Here is a 14,943-nt window from a genome sequence, read left to right on the forward strand (position 1 = left end):
ATTGTTCAGCATTAATGAATTCTTTTCCCTCCTATGTTCTATAATGGTGTCATTATGTAGAATATATGTTGACAGATTTAATTTAGATCAGATTTATGCTTTATGTTTTTTATTAGTTGTTACATGAAGTTTTGTTTGTTTACGCAGCAGATAACCTGCAGATAAACAAACAAGTCATGCAACGCGTCCTATTAGCCTTAATGATCTGCCATCTGATCCTTATATTTGCATATATTAGCTTAGCTGGATATTAATGTAAGCAATTCATACAAACGTGTCACTAAATTAATGGTGGAAGGAAGCAGAGAAAATACAGGAATGTGCAGGGTTCAGTGTGTAACCTGCACATGTTTGGCAAAATGTATCATATGTGGTTTTGTATCAAAACAAAACAACTAAGTGTCAAAATCAATTCTGCACCATCTCTATGAAGTCATGCAAGAGGTGTAAACAGCAAAATGTGATATTTGGATAGAGCAGGATGGGAACACGTCTGCATTAGATTTCTGGAAATTCCGCTTTTGTTTGGCGCTTGTGGTGCTAGAACTCCTGCCGCGAAGGAGACAAAGAAAGACCTTCAGCTACAAGATGGAAGCATCCGAGCAACGCGAAATTACAGAAGGAAAAACAGGCACATGCTACCGGAGGGACGCAAGCTTTCCAAAGAGACAGGGGAGCATGGAAAGATTTCAAGTCTCAAACAGTACAAAAGTTTTCATATGGCAGATGTTTTGTGTAAAGCAGATACATTTTTCAATTCAGTACAAAACTCCTTTTAGCTATGGAATTATTTTTCTGATGTTGAATTATGACATTTTTGATTCACATGGCCACCACTAGGGGGAGCTCACAGCATTTAGACATCTATTGCTCTCCTTAATGGGAATCTGTCAGCAGGGTTCCCCAAAAAGAAGACCTATCCTAAACATAAGCCCTAGGGAAATTTTTTTTGAAATATATATATATATATATATATATATATATATATATATATATATATATATATATATATAAAATATTAAAAATGTCTTATTTTCGGGGGAACAGGGAAACATGGTATTTGATCTGAGAGCAACATGAGGTGGGGGCAGAGAGCCTGATTTCAGAGAGTATTATTAATAATGATAATAATAATAATGATATTAATAAATATTATTAATACTATTCTTAATTATATTATGATTATTATTACTATTAATAATAATAATAATAATAATAATAATAATAATAATAATAATAATAATAACAGTAATTATTATAATTAATAAAACAATATACTATTATAAAAATATAATAAGCTATTATATATAATAATGTAATATACAATTATGATATATTGTAATAAATTAATAATAATAGTAATAATAATACCATTATCACTAATATAATATTGCATATTAAAAGTATTTTAAATTTGTTATTATTATTATTATGATGAATAATAATAATAAATAATAATTATTAGTATTATTAATACACTATTATAATATAATATGTTACTATATATGGTAATGCAATATACTATTATAATATATTGTAATAAATTGATAATAATAATAATTATAATAATAATAATAATAATAATAATAATAATAATAATAATAATAATAATAATACTATTATTTATAATAATAGTGCATATTAACATTATTTTTAATTTGTTATTATTATTATTTCTATTTCTATTATTATTATTATTATTATTATTATTATTATTATTATTATTATTATTATACTATTATAATATAATATGCTATTATGTATAATAATGAAATATACAATTATAATATATTGTAATAAATGATTAATAATAATAATAATAATAATAATAATAATAATAATAATAATAACAATAATATAATTATGAATAATATAATATTGCATGTTAACATTTTTTAATATGGTATGATCATTATTATTATTATTATTATTATACTATTATATATTATAGTGTAATATGCTATTATAATATATTGCTGTTATAAATACTACTACTACTACTGATGATGATAATAATAATAATAATAATAATAATAATAATAATAATAATAATAATAATAATAATAATAATCAACCATACATTATTATTAATATATTCAAATATAAATTTAAATGAGCAAATTAACAGTGACTAAAGAAATCTACAAAGTATCACAATTGATAGAAAAGTGACCTTTGAAGGGACAGTACAGGGTTAACTCTGAGAGTTAGGTATGGTGAGAGTGACTATTATAGTCTTCTGTAAATAGGAATATTGTGTACGGCAGCCGGGATGTCCTGGCAGAAAGAAATCAGATGATATAATATGGGCTGGAGGCAGCAGTGTATCGTGGCTGTATACAATCACTGCTGCCTGCTGCCCATGTTCTACAGGATAGCTATATTCATTTTTATCACCACTGAGAAACACCAGGGTCAGCTTCTTAATACTAACAGGATGGCCACATTCATATATATCACCACTGGGAAACACGATGGTCAACTTCTTTATACTAATGGGATGGCCTTATTCATATATATCACCACTGAGGAACGCCAGGATCAACTCCTCTGGACTAACAAGATGCCACATTCATATATATATCGCCACTAAAAAAATGCAGGGTCAGCTTCTCAATACTACCAGCATAGCCACATTTATATCACCAATGAGAAACACCATGGTCAGCTTCTTTTTACTTACAGGATGTCGACATTCATATATACTGTATCACCACTGAGTAATATATGGCCAGTTTTTTTTTATACTAACAGGATATCCACATTCATATATATCACCACTGAGTAACACCATGGTCAGCGTCTCTATACTTTCAGGATGGCCACACATATATATCACCAGTGAGTAACATCAGGGTCAGCTTCTCTATAATAACGGGATGGTCACATTCAAAGATACCACCACTGAGTAGCACAAGGGTCAGTTTCTCAATGCTTACAGGATGGCCATCTTTTATATATATCCCCACTGAGAAACACAAGGGTCAGCTTCTCTATACTTTCAGGATGGCCGCACATATATATCACCACTGAGTAACACCACGGTCACTTTCTCTATACTAACAGGATGGACAATTCAGCACATTCAAATAGATCACCACTGAGAAACACCAGGGTCGGTCAGCTTCTCTATACTAACAGGATGGGCCCATTCATATATATCACCACTGAGACACACCAGGGACAGTGTCTCTATAGAGTGGCAGATGCAGCAAAGCTGAATTAGTGACAATTGATGACCTAAGGAAGTGACCACTTTGGAGCAGAGGGAAGAGATCTATTTGTAGAGAAAACCACAGTAAGATTGATTATAATCACATGGCTGCACCAACCATGACCGATCACACTGCTGCTCCCAGGGAACCAAGCGGAGGACGACATTCCTGAGCCTTTCAGTAGAAAAAGTTACCATAACTCTGTACCATACAACGGCGCCACCTGCTGGACAGGATTCAAAAAGTCTCAGAAAAGAAGAAAACCTGTTTTGAGAATCAAGAGTGTCTTCAAGTAGAGTCTCAGGAACAGCTCCAATTAGACCCAGGTGCCCAAGGGGCTACAAGAAACATAGGATCCAGCCATTCCAATAGTTTTGGCACCCTACTAAGGACATCTGTAGGAATACACATATAAACATACATTTTCTGTCTCCCTATTTCAGAACTTTAGGGCTCCTAGTATAATATCAAATTTGTAATATGTGTCCTGAGCCAATCAGATGTCTTCTTCAGCTGCCTCTCCCCCTCACAGCATACAATATTGTATAAACCATGAAGAGAAGATACTGCAGCTGCATCCCCCTCCTCTCCCCCTGAATATTTAATATTCACCTAATAAACTATATTACAAAGCATTATATATTCACTTGTAGTATTGTTTTATTTTACTATTTATTTTACTAATTATTTATTATATTGGCAATGTGTTATTTCACTATTTACTTGTATAGTTATTTATATTTTAGTTTTTTAGTACTATTATTTTACCATTTATTTATAATTTTTGGGGGATACTATTATATTTTACTACTTAATTACTTACATTAATTTATTTTGGTACTTATGTATATATATACTTATATTTAGTTATTTGGTACTATTATTTTACTATTTCTTAATATATTTATTTATTATTTATCTTTATTTTATTGGCATTGCATTATTTCACTATTTAATTATATAGGTATTTATAATTTATGTATTATACATTTTTACTATTATTATTATTATTATTATTTGGTACTATTATTTTACCATTTACTTATAATTTTTTGTGGGTACTGTGATATTTTACTATTTAATTACTTATATATTTGTTTATTATAAATCTTTATTTCTTTTATTGGTAATGTGTCATTTCACTATTTACTTATATATGTATTTATAATTTATTATTATTATTATTATTATTATTACTATTATTTAGTACTATTATTTTACCATTTACTTATAATTTTTTGTGGGTACTGTGATATTTTACAATTTAATTACTTATATATTTATTTATTATACATCTTTATTTATTTTATTGGTAATGTGTCGTTTCACTATATACTTATATAGGAATTTATAATTTATTTATATTATTATATTATTATTATTATTATTATTATTAATAATAATAATAATAATAATATTTTGTTACTATTATTTTACTATTTCTTTATATATTTATTTATTATTTATCTTTATTTTATTTTATTTAACCAGCATGGCTACCACAGCATCTTGCATGCTATTCCATCCGGTTTGCGTTTAGTTGGACCATTATTTATTTTTCAACAGGACAATGACCCCAAACACACCTCCAGGCTGTGTAAGGGCTATTTGACTAAGAAGGAGAGTGATGGGGTGCTACGCCAGATGACCTGGCCTCCACAGTCACCAGACCTGAATCCAATCGAGATGGTTTGGGGGTGAGCTGGACCGCAGAGTGAAGGCAAAAGGGCCAACAAGTGCTAAGCATCTCTGGGAACTCCTTCAAGACTGTTGGAAAACCATTTCCGGTGACTATCTCTAGAAGCTCATCAAGAGAATGCCAAGAGTGTGCAAAGCAATAATCAAAGCAAAAGGTGGCTACTTTGAAGAACCTAGAATATAAGACATATTTTCAGTTGTTTCACACTTTTTTAAGTATTTCATTCCACAGGTGTTAATTCATAGTTTTGATGCCTTCAATGTGAATCTACAATTTTCAGAGTCGTGAAAATAAAGAAAACTGAATGAGAAGGTGTGCCCAAACTTTTGGCCTGTACTATATATATATATATATATATTATTATTTATTATAGCGCCATTTATTCCATAGCGCTTTACAAGTGATACATATATATATATATATATATATATATATATATATGTATGTATGTATGTATATATATGTGTATATATATCTATATATATATATATATATATATATATATATATATATATATATGTAAGGAAAAGTAAAATAAAAATAAATAAGAAAAAAAAAGTATGTATATATGCGTATGTATGATTTGGTACCGAATTATTTCACTATTATTTATTTACATATTTATTAATTTGGTACTCTATTTACTATTTATATATTGATTTCTTTTGGTAATGTGGCATTTTACTGATAATATATATATTTGCGTAAGGATCTGGCAGTGAAGACATCCTTAGCGGAGCGCGGTCTCAATATATAGGAGACGGGTAACCGGATCCATGATTAGCAGGGCATAGAGCGCTGAGGCTCATTTTCTCCAATTGGACGGATCTCCCCTGGAGCTTAAGGTTCAATCTAAAAGTCCTTGTTCCCTTCTTTTCTTAATCCCTGGTATTAGGACGCAGATCAGGTAGATGGACTTTTATTAGTTATACGGCGGGTAACAAAATCACCTGTAAGATCTAATATGTGAGAAGGGGACAGGTGCCAGGAGCCGCCCCCCCCACACCGCGGGGACAGGGACGGGGACAGTACATTGTGCTCATGGCTCAGATTTAGAGAACACGGCTCACAGGATGCTCCTTGTTTGTGGAACATAAAGAGATAATTCTTCTCTTCGTCTGTTTGTGTATTTATTTCGAAAGATTATTATTATTCGTAATTAAAGTCAGTAAAAGACTCATGAAGAAATGTAAATTCTGGATTATGGAATTGGAAAAATAAAAGTTCTGAAGAAATAACGTGTTGAAAGAGAATGTAGAGTGCTAACTATAAAGAAGGAACTTGATGTTCCTTTGTCTTTCAGCATATGTAATTAAGAAACAAGAGTTTGTCATATGAGGCAAGTTACAAAGTTACCATTTCTGGAGATGAGAGTGATTCAAGGAAAATCAAAGTCACTTTGAAATAAAACAAAACTTTTGCCTTAAAAACTGCAACAAAGCATCACTACTAAGTTATTTGTACACAGGTACCTTGGCAGGAGGTTGTTCCAAACATCTTGGACAATTGACCCCAGATCTTTTGCCTATGAGGCTTTTGTGGATCCATCTGTCTCTTTATTCAAATTGTCTCTTCAGGGATGAAGGAGATGAACTCTAGCGCCACCTATTATAAGTAGCAGGGGTGATTGTCCCTCGTCAGTGCAAAGTATGAGATCTGCTCTCGCTGTATGAGAAGCTATAGTGGGGTCTAAGGTGAAAGCTTTTCTCCTTGTGGAGACCTTAAAAAACAATTCTGGCTGCCAGTGATGAGTCTTATAGCTGCAATGCTCCTCTGGGAAATATTCAAATTGTCACTTCAGGGATGAAGGAGACGAACACTAGCGCCACCTATTGGAAGTAGCAATCCTAAAAGTAAAAGTGACCTTACAATGAGCATTTTCATATGACTTCGGATTTATACCAGGTCACAACCTCAATTTGCAGACACGGTGTTTCAGGGTGATTGCCCCTCGTCAGTGCAAAGTATGAGATCTGATCTGGCTGTATGAGAAGTTATAGTGGATTTTCCGCTTAGACTCTGTCTCTTTATGTGATCCCAGGCAGACGGGATTATGTGAGATCAGCATACACACTCATTGATGTTCAAACTGCAACACCAAGAAGGAAAAGTTATGGAATAATGGCAATCACAGGTTAGATAAACATGTTACTGATCTGTAAATGGTGGAAACATGAAAACAAAAACAACATTCTCGATTTCTTCAGCCTGGAGTATGAGCGCTGCATGCAGAAATCCCGGAATTTACAGCCTCGTCTGCTATCACAAGGACATTGCCGTCACCAGGTGTCACTGCAGCCACCATGTATTTAAAAAATTAATTTAGAAAAATCCCTAGTGCCTACAGTGAGACCTGGTGGTGGCCATGACCTTATTTGTGGCTCCATGAGTGCAGCTAGTATTGCGGGCTCCACGAGTGCTGCTGGTGTCTGGACCTGTTGCCGATGGCTCCATGAGCGCTACTGGTGTTGGGGACTCCATAAGCATTGCTGATGATGGGGGCTCCATGAATGCTGCTGCTGTTGGCAACTACATACTGTAAGTGCTGCTGGTGTTGGGGGCTCCATGAGTGCTGCTGATGTTGGGGGCTGGATGAACGCTGCTGGTGTTGGGGGCTCAATGAGTACTGCTGGTGTTGGGAATCCATGAGTACTGCTGGTGTCGGGATCCATGAGAGCTGCTGGTGTTAGCGGCTCCATGAGCACTATTGATGTTGGGGGCTGGATGAACGATGTTGGTGTCGGAGGCTCAATGAGTGCTGTTGGTGTCGGAGTGGAGACACAATGAGTGCTGCTGGTGTCGGAAGCTCAATGAGTGCTGCTGGTGTCGGAGGCTCAATGAGTGCTGTTGGTGTCGGAGTGGAGACACAATGAGTGCTGCTGGTGTCGGAAGCTCAATGAGTGCTGCTGGTGTCGGAGGCTCAATGAGTGCTGCTGGTGTCGGAGGCTCAATGAGTGCTGCTGGTGTCGGAGATCCATAACAGCAGCTGGTGTCGAGGCTCCATGAGCGTTGCTGGTGTTGGGGGCTCCTTGAGCGTTGCTGGTGTTGGGGGCTCCATGAGTGTTGCTGGTGTTAGAGGCTCCATGAGTGTCGCTGGTGTTGGGAGCTCCATGAGTGTCGCTGGTGTTAGGGGCTCCATGAGTGTCGCTGGTGTTGGGGGCTCCATGAGCGTTGCTGGTGTTAGGGGCTCCATGAGTGTCGCTGGGGTTGTTGGTTCCATGAGCTCTGCTGGTGTCACTTCCATGAACGCCGTTGGTTTTGGAGGCTTCATGAGAGCTTCTGGTGTCCAAGGCTCTATAAATGCTGCTGATGTTGGGGGCTCCATGAGTTCTGCTGGTGTCGCTGGCTTCATAAGCACTGTTGATGTTGGGGGCTAAATGAGCACTTCTGCTGTCAGGGGCTCCATAAGCGCTGCTGATGTGGGGGGCTTCATGAGCCCTGCTGGTGTTGCTGTCTCCATAAGCGCTGCTGATGTTGGGGGCTTCATGAGTGCTGCTGGTGCCGCTGGCTCCATAAGCGCTGCTGATGTTGGGGGCTTCATGAGTGCTGCTGGTGCCGCTGGCTCCATAAGCGCTGCTGATGTTGGGGGCTTCATGAGTGCTGCTGGTGCCGCTGGCTCCATAAGCGCTGCTGATGTTGGGGGCTTCATGAGCACTGCTGGTGTCACTGGCTCCATAAGCGCTGCTGATGTTGGGGGCTTCATGAGTGCTGCTGGCGTCGCTGGCTCCGAGAACGTTGCTGGTGTTGCTGGTTCCACGAGTTTCAGGGGCTCCACAAGAGCAGCTTGTGGTGAGGCTGCATGAGTGGTGCTGCTGTTGGGGCTCCATAAGTTCTGATGGTGTTGACTACTGTGGATAGTGCCATGATATATATATATAGATACATAGTGCTAGGATATAGCCAGTGAAGTCAGAGGTGGACATGTATAGAGAGGACCCAGTGCAAGAACAGTAATGGACCCTTTGCAGTGTAATAACTCATCATAATGCCCAATCCCACCATTTTTGGGGGTGACGTGCCCCCCTGATCTTCTGGGCCCCCATGCGGCTGTATAGGTTGCTCTGATGGTATGTCCGCCCCTGGATAAAGTGCTGTATATATACGGTGCTATGTTGTGGATATGGGCACAATCTAGACAGTGCCTTAATCTACACAACACTGTCTTCATTGTCACATACAGTATCTCTCTCTCTGTATGTGTGTGTGTATATATATATATATATATATATATTATATATATATATATATATACACACTGTATATATAACAAAGATATATAAAATGTAAGATTTCATTTGGGTGAAAATGAAGGATGTCTGAAAATCATTGTGGAAATAAATGGTGTTAACTAAAAAAATAAAATAAATAAATAAAATAAACTTCTCCGGCTCGGGGATCACAAGCTCAGCCATCTGCTCAGTGGTGACCGGAGGCAAATTTACAGACTTATTTTGGGCTGATATTCCAAATGGCAAAATCTGAAGGGTTTATTCTGTTTTTCTTTTTGCTGTGAAGGAAAATGCAATTGAAAATGTGATTACAGAAGAAAAGGAAAACACTGAACACATCCAGAATTTCGCATTTTGAGTTTTTTTTTTTTTTGCAAAACCCCAATAGACGGATTCTCGTGGCCTGTTATGTGGATAATGATCATGATAAAGGTTCAATAAGTGCCCCAATATTAATAAAAAAAACATGTTCACTGCTCTTAGAACAGACTCCCTAAAATGCTTAGCCCCCCTAAGAGTGCTTCTGATAATCAAAGCTCCCAAAGCATAGTGAAAGACCCCCAAAATCCTGCATTCCATAACTGGTGCCTTGATAATAATAATAATAATAATAATAATAATAATAATAATAATATAGCTTTTCCTATAAACAATGCACTTGTGAATATAGCTCTTATAGGTAGTTTAATAGGATACACTGCCATCTAACGGTCACATTGGGTATTGCATTTTAAAATTCTATAACGTTCTAAATTCGAATACATATATTTATGCAATATACATTTGGAAAAAAATAATCAGGAAATATATATATATATATATATATATATATGTTTTATATTTAGCCTTTTCCTATCCTGAGTCCCCCAGAGGGGACAATTCAAATATTCCGTTACACCCCTTTTTCCTTTGTCGGGCCACTACCTGGTTTATCATTAACATGTGAATAAATTGATTTCCTGTTGATTTATTTTACAAAATTCATTCATATTGCAAAATTCTGTTTTGACTTTTTTCCCCAATTATAATAGGATTTCAATGGGCAGAACAGGAAATATCATTGGATAGGAAAAGGTTAATTAAATAAATAATAAACAAATAAATATATGATATATAAATATATATATTACATTACAATAATACATAATTTATCTATAATATATATTTATTATATATATTATATAATATATTTTATATATATTTAATAGCATTATTTTTTAATTTGTAAAAATAGTAATATTAAATACCAATATTAAATATTAAATTCATTATATATATATATATATATATATGTATATATATATATATATATATATATATATATATATATATATATATATATATATATATATATATATATATGTATATATATATATATATATATATATATATATATATATATACACACACACACAATGCACTTGTGAATATTGCTCTTATAGATAGTTTAATTGGATACACTGCCATCTAGCGGTCACATTGGGTATTGCATTTTAAAATTCTATAACGTTCCAAATTCGAATATTTATATTTATTTATTTTTTCCATTTGATTTTTTTTCTGTAAAATATTATATATATATATTTATATATATATATATATATATATATATATATATATATATATATATATATATATATATAAAATAGATTTTACATAAAAAAATCAAATGGAAGAAAAAATAGAAAAAGTAGATTTTTTCTAACCAGTGTTTTTACATAAGCAGAGATTGATATATTGAGGTATATATATATATATATATATGTGTGTATATATATATATATATATATATATATATATATATATATATATATATGTATATATACATACTCACACAAACACACTCACAGATTTTTTTTTTTTCATTTTAATTGTTTTGCTTTCTTTTTTCTGTAAAATGTAACTCCTGAAAATTAACCAACAGAAGAGTGGACTTTGTAATCTCTGAATAGGGCGTAGGACAATATTAGGGGCTGCATCCACATTGCAAGAAGTTTTATTTATTTTTTAGAAAGAGATTTAATCTATGATGTCGCCACCTGGTGGTACATAAAGAGTATTATTTGAAGAACTAAAAAAAAAGTCAGGTTCATTGGGTAACCAATAACCAAAAAGGAAAAGGAAAAGTATTGCATGTGGCATTTATAGGGTGGCAATATTGTGTTCCGAGGCCGGGCTGTCTTAGTTCTTATCAATGAGAAACTTTTTGAGTTTCAGTTACAGATATGTTCGGGCTTATCAGTCATGAGAAGGAGCGGTTATATGTCATGAGATGGTCAGATACTTATTTGTACAGCTTATACTATTTGGATATGTTCATTGTTATCACCCATCAGAGTGTAATAATGATAGCGCTACACACAAGGGTGATGCTTCACCTTCTTCAAGGGGCTTTCCAGTGATTGCTGTGAGAATTTCTCTAGACTATGTAGTTTATAATTGATTGGTGACACCAGATCTACTCATCACTAAAAAAAGGAAATTGGGGTGCTGTGTGTGTATAGTAGCTCAGTGAACCCTAAAATGGACCTGTCAGCAGGTGAAAAGTCACCAGTGTTTGCTGTTACTTTAATCCTGCTCCCCTGAGTATACTGTTCCATTTTATTTATTAACTTGCTGTAGTATCCGGCATTGCCTGGGATAGGAACTGTGTCCCTCTGTCTTTTCCATTATCCCTTTCTCCCACTCTCTGTCTATCTCTCTCTCACTTTCTGTCTCTCTGTCTTTCTCTCTCTCTGTCTCTACCAATTTCTGTCTGTCTCTCTTTCTCTGACTGTCTCTCTCCCCGTCTGCCTCTCTGTCTCTCTTTATATCTCTCTGTCTTTCTCTCTTTCTGTCTGTATCTGCCAGTTTCTGTCTGTCTCTCTCTTTCTCTGACTGTCTCTCTCCCCGTCTGCCTCTCTGTCTCTCTTTATATCTCTCTGTCTTTCTCTCTTTCTGTCTGTATCTGCCAGTTTCTGTCTGTCTCTCTCTTTCTCTGACTGTCTCTCTCCCTGTCTGTCTCTCTCCTGGTTTCTCTCTCCCTGTCTTTCTCTCTCTCTCTGTCTCTACCAATTTCTGTTTGTCTTTCTCTCTTTCTCTGACTGTCTCTCTCCCTGTCTGCCTCTCTGTTTCTCTCTATATCTCTGTCTCTCTGTCTTTCTCTCTCTCTGTCTGTCTCTGCCAGTTTCTGTCTGTCTCTCTCTTTCTCTGACTGTCTCTCTCCCTGTCTGCCTCTCTGTCTCTCTATATATCTCTGTCTCTCTCTGTCTTTCTGTCTGTCTCTTTCCCTGTCTGCCTGTCTTGCTTAAAAATCGTTGATCTCTGTTTTTCTATCTCTCTGTCTCTGTCTATCTCTTTTTCTCTCTGTCTTTCTGTCTCTTTGTCTCTGTCTCTGTCTGTCTATCGGTTTGTCACTCTTTCTGTCTCTGTCTGCCTTTCTCCCTGTCTGTCTGTCTCTCTCTGTATGTCACTCTCTTTCTCTCTCTCTTTATGTCTCTCTGTCTCTCTCTCTTTGTCGCTCGGTCTCTGGCTCTCTGTCTGTTTCTTTCTGTTTCTCTATCTCCACTGACATCTTATTACCTCACACATAAGCTTCTTATACAGAGAATGTCCTTTGTTGCCCATAGCAATTAGTCACAGCTCCTTTTAATTCCCTGTAGCTCCCAGCTCTATTGACTTTAATATAAGCAGGTTTTCTTGCTGAATAACTGTAAAGTTAAATTTTCTACTCACAACATACTCTATGATGGTCCCTGAGTCAAAACAGGCAGCTGTGCAAAATTTTGTGACTGTAAATGGGATAATGAGCATTCCTATAGCGGACATACATACACATACACACACATACACATACATACACACATACACACATACACAAACACACACACACACATACACACACACATACATACACACATACACAAACACACACACATACATACATACATACACACGTACATAGTCACTGACAGAAGTTCTGTCGCTTATCCATGTTATGTAAATAATAGCTTTTAACCTGACTTTAAATTCATCCATTGGTTTTATAAATTACTCTTTTGAAAGCTGAAACCCTCCCAAAATTAGTTTAGATTATGAAAATAAAGTTGCTGCAAAGCTGAAATATTGATCATTTAATGAACACGGAAAGGTCAGAGTTTGACAAGACAAAAGTTTTGTCGCCTTGACATATAATGCACCCAATCCTAGTTTACATCCTCACCTGTGCTCACTAAATGATCAGTTAATTAATGGGTGTGTATAAAAAGAAACCCAGCACCCCAGACCTTCAGTTGAACTGCAACTTGACCTCTGACAGCATGTCAAAAATCCACCCTGCGACCAAAGCCTTGATTATCAATAGGCTGAAGACCAGATCTACTGCAGAGGTGGCTGGCACCTTTATTGTGTTTCAGCGTCAAGTACAAAGAATTAAACAAAGATTTGAAGAGACTGGAGATGTTTTTGACAAGCCCAGGTCCGGCAGATCCTGCAAGACAACTGCTCAGGAGGATTGTTTGTTGGTTAGAAAATCCAAAGCCATCCCTTCTTCCACTGCAGCAGAGCTCCAACAGGCCTGGTCACCTCAAGTCCCTGTGTCAACTAGAACAGTTTGTAGGATTCTGTCTCGAAATGGCCTCCATGGTCGAATCAGTGCCCAGAAGCCAGCACTAAACAAAAGGCAATTAAAAAAAACGAGTGGCATTTGCCAAGTTCCACAGCCTGCTAAACAGATGGACGCTGGAAAAGCGGCAGAAGGTGGATTTCTCTGATGAATCTTCAGTTGAATTACACCACAGCCACCACAAATACTGCAGGAGACCTACTGGAGCCCGTATGGATTCATGAAAACAGTTAAGTTTGGTGGTGGAAAGATCATGGTCTGGGGTTACATTCAGTATGAGGTGTGCGAAAGATTTGCAAGGTGGAAGGCAATATCAATAGCCTAAAATAACAAGAAGTATTAGCTACCTCTTACATTCCCAATCATAAAAAAAGTGAAATTCTGCAGCAGGATGGTGCTCCATCTCATACCTCCATCTCTACAACAAAGTTCCTCCTGGCAAAGAAGATCAAGGTGCTCAATGACTGGCCAGCCCAGTCACCAGACATGAACATCATTGAGCATGTTTGGGGTAGGATGAAAGAGGAAGCTTGGAAGACAAAACCAAAGAATCTAGATGAACTCTGGGAGGCATGTAAGATGCATTTTCTGCTATTCCTGATGACTCCATCAATGAATTGTATGAATCATTGTTGAACCGCATGGATGCAGTCCTTCAAGCTCATGGAAGTCACACAAAATATTAAATATGGCTCTAATAGCGCCACAACTGCATTCACCAATGCTATGCACCATATCTTTGGATTAGAAGTTAATTATTTGTTGGAATTTCACATTACTTTCGGTGGGCGACAAAACTTTTGTCTTGCCAAAATCGGACCTTTCTGTGTTCATTAAATGATCAATATTTCAGCTTTGCAGCAACTTTATTTTCATAACCTAAACCAAATATGGGAGGGTTTCCAGCTTTCAAAAGAGTAATTTACGAAACTGATGGATGAATTTAAAGTCAGGTTATAATAAGCTTTTATTTACATAACATGGATAAGCGACAGAACTTTTGTCAGGGACTGTACATATACACACATACACATACATACATACATACACACACATACATACATACACATACAAACAAACACACACACACACACATACATACATACATACAAACACACATACATACACATACACTCAGCTTTATATATTACATTTATTTATGTTAATTTCCCATACAGTTCAAGATATATGAACTTT

This window comes from Anomaloglossus baeobatrachus, chromosome 11 (genome assembly GCF_048569485.1).
Source record: "Anomaloglossus baeobatrachus isolate aAnoBae1 chromosome 11, aAnoBae1.hap1, whole genome shotgun sequence".
NCBI classification, from domain to species: Eukaryota; Metazoa; Chordata; class Amphibia; order Anura; family Aromobatidae; genus Anomaloglossus; species Anomaloglossus baeobatrachus.